We start from the raw sequence: 3,904 nt of genomic DNA on the forward strand, positions 1-3,904 counted from the left end.
TCTGTCCTCCCATGTACAAGGTTCTAACATTTTTTGTAGTAAGTGAATTATCAATGGGATACGTCAACCTTCTCACTGAGGCGGTTGCATGGGCCATTTTTATTCTGACTGGGACGTTATCCTGATGATTAGCTTAATACCAAGTGTCTTGTAAACGTCGCCGTTGAAGCCTGAGGTTGAAGTAGCCTTAAGAAGAGATCCAGCCAAGAAGTCCTTTTAGAGGTCTTCCACAAAAAAAACAATTGTAACAAGAGAACTATACGGATAAGTGCATGCAGCGATGATGTGCGTGTTTGCGTAGTTGTGTTTTGAACTCTTCTCTGTGTATCTTGGCAATGTTTGGGCAGTGATGAATGAACTTCGGGATTGAGCCAGTGTTTTTACAGCTGGAGAGTACTGCATGTAGGAATGAGGAGTGTTTACAAAAACACCCAAAGCAATTTTGGCTTCGTTGTACAAGCAGATACCGCTGATTTCATCAACACGATGTTATCAAGTGAGTGTCAGATTTACACTTGCATGTTTGTATAATGTATGCTGACATACACGGACACTGGTAACCACTGGTAACCACTGGTAACCACTAAATATGTTAAAAGTTTCTTGCATTTTTACCACCACTTTCACTCTGTAATTTCGTGTGTGTGCATGTGTGTTTGCATCAATAAAAAGAGCCACGGGTCATTTGGCAGGGGTGTCAGGTGTGTCTGGCACACAGCCCGTTCCTCACTGGGACAAACCCTAATTCTGGCCTGCCAATCTCCTATTGGCATACGGATGTCAGCCAGTAGCAATAGTGTAATACTTATCGCCTCACGCTGTGGCTATTACAAGAACTGACACAACTCTATTAGTTCTGATCTGGTAGTTTAATTACCAATTAGTCATGTTTCACGGTTTTTGGGAGGGACACCACAGTGGCAGGTCAGGGAAGGGTTGGGCCGCCTTATGATTAAGTGCACAGGATTTGTATAGTGGATGTTCCGTTACTCTGCCCCTTGAATGATGACGTTAAATAAGGGTATGTGTGTGTGACAACATGTTTTCTTTCGGCCCGCAGATTCCTTAGCTTATATAAACTCCCAACTGTTCTCATCTCAACCTAATAGGCTGTGCGATGTCAAGCTCAACAAGCAGAACTAACTTCGCGGACAATGACCTTCGCTGAATAATGCAGCAGATCTAAGTGTCACTCATTTGAAAACTGCCTGCCTTGTGTTCTCATCAAACTCATTTTAGTTCTAGGGCCACATACGGCTAAATTTGATCTCAAGCGGGTAATACTATAAATCACGACAACTCCAAATTATTCCTTTCGTTTTAATGCAAAGAAGTACAAGTATTTTATTAGCTAATACCAGATCTTCCTAGCTACCTAGTCTCCCAGCTAATAGTACAATTTTTTTTTGTTTTTAAAAAAGAGCTTTACATTTAATGAATTATCCTTTTGCTAAACATTTTATGAGTAACACGAAATTTCTTAAGACAAATAAGTGCAATTTCGGTGCATTGCTGCCACCTGCTGATTAGTTCTGGGTCCCACTGTTGTGTTATGTCGCTTACTAAGACTGTGCGACCCCTAGTGGACAGATTAAGAACAGCAGTTACTTTTCTTTTTTTTTCTTTTTTTTGAAAAATTGCAGTTACGTAATCTACGTAATTTTCGCACTTTGTAAATTGTTGAATATAATGAATTGCCATATCGAAGTCCTTTGCTTTAAACTAACTGTATGTTTTTGCTTAAACTTTTCCGGTTTAAAATCATCATAAGGAGCAGGAAGAGATATTAATGAATCGAACTGATGGTGGGTCACCGCCATTACCGTTGCTCTGGAAACCTGTGACATCATAGGTCTGATTAAGGCACCTGACAAGTCACATGACACACCTGGTACTTGTTAGCGTCCATGGATACTTAGCTGCTGGTTAAGGTGGTTTTAAAGTAAAACTGACAAAACAACAAATATCCCTTGATGGACTATCTTCTAAACATGTTCCCAACGTCCGCTCATGTGTTGGTAAGTACTTACTTTTAAACAAATGGTTGAATATATAAGTATAGGTCTGTGGAAAGCTTCTAGTTGACTGGGGACAGCTTTTTTAATATCATCATATGGTTCGACTAGCACCTGCTAGCTAATGTGATAGCAAAGGATATTCGTTCGCAGTAGAACTTTTTTCCCAACCAGACGTTTAGATATTTACAGTGTTTTACCCATGGCCCAGTAAGCCGTAACAGCAAACCAGCATGCACAAAAGCAGAAACCATCTGTCAGTGGAATGCAACCATAATCAACACCTGTGTTTCCCCTACTGTGACAAGTCAAGTTATATGTTGTGAATATATTCGGTGGGCACGTTTAAGCTTGATTTATAGTTGTGCGTCAATTCATGACCGTAGCAGCGACGTAACCTGACGTGCACCTCCCCAGAAACGTAAATGCGTTGCAGATAATCAGACCTTGACGGCTGTGATGGGTTCACGCGTCTTAGTGGCTCAGATACTTGATCAGTTTGGGATCTAGTGAATTTGGAGGCCAGGCCAACACCTTGTGCTGTTTTTCACATTTTTTAAGTTGTTTGTTGAGTTGTTCCTAAATCGTTTTTGTGTGTTTGCCTGTGTCAGGCTGCATCCTGCTGGGGATGGCTGCTGCCATCAAGGAGTGTCATTGCTATGGGGTTAACGTCCACATGAATGCCAGGTCCAAAAGTTTTCCAGCAGAACATTGTATTGTCACAAGATGGTCAGTGTTATTTACTTCTCCTGACAGTGGTTTTAATGTTGTGGCTGATTGGTGTAAATCCAAGCTGACTACAGCTGCTGTACTCCTTAAATAAGCATCTCTCAGGCCTAAAGGCATTGTTATACAGTATACAACAACTCTCACCAATAATGTTGAATGATTCCACATTGAAGAACTTTACAATAAGTGTATTATTTTCCAGCAGGTAATAGTAATTGATCTCATGTAGAATTAAACACAAACGGGTCAAATGGACTACACTAAAATTCAGGCCCCAAAATACAACTACAGTGAATATGAGTCAAGCTGTGACCAGTGCAATAAACGTGATTATACAATAATTTCCAATTAAATCTAATTGCAACAAGGTTAAACAAGAACCCATGAACAGTCTGTAGCCAGTTGTGTCTTATGTAACATGGCACCAGATGGCAAGGAACTGCCTGAAAACAAATGAGAAAACAGACTGTCAAACTTTTAAAAACGGGAGCACAAGTAGGCTGCTGAACTGAAGGACACACTCTGGCCAAGAATAATACCAAAATATGAAACAAAGATGAAAAGAGGCCTGATTAATATTGGCGGTACATTCTTAAGTCAGATGAAACCAAAATAAAGTTAGTTTGGATAAAGTTGTGTCCAGCATGGATCCGGCCAGGAGTACCACTATAACAACATGGAGGAAGGGATGTGCTGATACGGGGCTTCATAAGTGCAAAAGGTTCGGAAGAAGCTTGGCAGGAGTAGAATTTTCAAACATGACAATGATCCCAAACACACATCATAATCACAAGAGGTTTAAAAGAAGAAACAAGAACCCGGCCAAGTATATCCTCTGACTTGAATCCAACCCACCTTTGGAGTTCTATGAAGTGAAAGTTAAAGCAACAAAATACCTTAAAAGAGCAGTTGAAAAGATTGGTGGTAGTGCCTGGCACTGTTCATACATAAAAAGATAATATCATTGATCCAAAATAAAGGTGGACATACAAAACAGTGAGAAAACTGGCTAAACAGGCTCCAGTAATTCGTGACATCATTTTTTAATTATCACTGAAATTCATCCAAAATGCAGTAAAAAAGAAAATTTCAAGGTACGTGGCACTTAGGTTGCTGCAAACATCTCGGAGAGCTTGCCACAGTTCTGTGGATTTAGTAAA

Source organism: Chelon labrosus (genome assembly GCF_963514085.1).
Source record: "Chelon labrosus genome assembly, chromosome: 8".
NCBI classification, from domain to species: Eukaryota; Metazoa; Chordata; class Actinopteri; order Mugiliformes; family Mugilidae; genus Chelon; species Chelon labrosus.